Here is a 1074-nt window from a genome sequence, read left to right on the forward strand (position 1 = left end):
AACTTCTGGAAACGGCTTAAGAGGAGGGTCACCGAGGGACCAGGTAAGTCGAAACCGGAACCCTTTTCTGGGCCCTTAGGTTCTCACCAATTTGATAAAATATGTTCTGAAAAGTAAAGAAAGGGGGAAAGGAGTAAGTCAGTATTTTCAAGGATTTTTTCTACCCCTGTGACCGACCAGGACCGGGGGAATCTGCGATACTGTCACAAGAGGTGTTATTACTCTTGACTACTGACGTTCGTTGGTGCTACACAATTCATGGCCAGAACCAGAATCAGAGTTTAACTCTCTTGGATTGAGCAATCTCATTAGCTAAAAATTTAGGTCAACCGGACCAGTGGAAGTGGCCCAAATTTTAGTTACAAGATTTGACCCAAACAAACAGAGATCTCAAGTTAAGTAAAACCATGTAAAAAAGTTGGAAAATCAACCAATCAGAATGGTCAATCCAAGTGTTAAATCTAAACTAAGTTTCCACTCTCATTGTGACCTGTCCAAAAAGGAGCACCAGAAATTGTTGTCCCTCAGATTGCTTCACTGGGACATGGTAAGTACAATTGTACATAGGTACATGTCTGTATAGTTTGTGAGAGTAAATTTACAACGATCATTTTTGTGCAATCTATCTTAACAATTCTTTATTCTCTTCCTTTGCAGTACGAAATACAACTCCGGTGACAACCTCCTCCTCCACCAACACCTCCATTACTCATGTCCCTGGAGTAGATCTGGAGGACAAGAAAGTCATTGGAGACAGCCTGCAATACACGATGAGGCTATGAGGAATCTAACAGGATAGTAGTGCGGTTATATCGGGGTAGAAGTGTGGTTATATCGGGGTAAAATCAGGATCGCGATTGTGGATAGAATCAGGATGCGATTTTATCCGGTTTAGGGGGAGTTGGGGAAAAACTATTAATTCTACAATAAACCCACCTTTTGTGAAAGTTGTATAATTTCGTATGAATTAAGAACAAAGTGTTTGTTATCGCTTAATCCAATCTTATCCTGGCTTCTACCGCGATTTTATCCGGCTACAAAACCGTTTTGTATGATAAGTTGATAAGGGCTGAA

The 1074-nt window shown here is 40.8% G+C and overlaps 1 long non-coding RNA gene across 1 annotated transcript; it reads left to right on the top strand.

Annotated features, from left to right (window-relative positions):
- Positions 1-1022, top strand: LOC113473153. Its single transcript, XR_003395213.1, has 2 exons — positions 1-43; positions 658-1022. It is a non-coding gene; the product is annotated as an uncharacterized LOC113473153 (long non-coding RNA).
- Positions 1023-1074: the final 52 nt, after the last annotated feature.

Source organism: Diaphorina citri, unplaced genomic scaffold (genome assembly GCF_000475195.1).
Source record: "Diaphorina citri unplaced genomic scaffold, Diaci psyllid genome assembly version 1.1 scaffold16766, whole genome shotgun sequence".
NCBI classification, from domain to species: Eukaryota; Metazoa; Arthropoda; class Insecta; order Hemiptera; family Psyllidae; genus Diaphorina; species Diaphorina citri.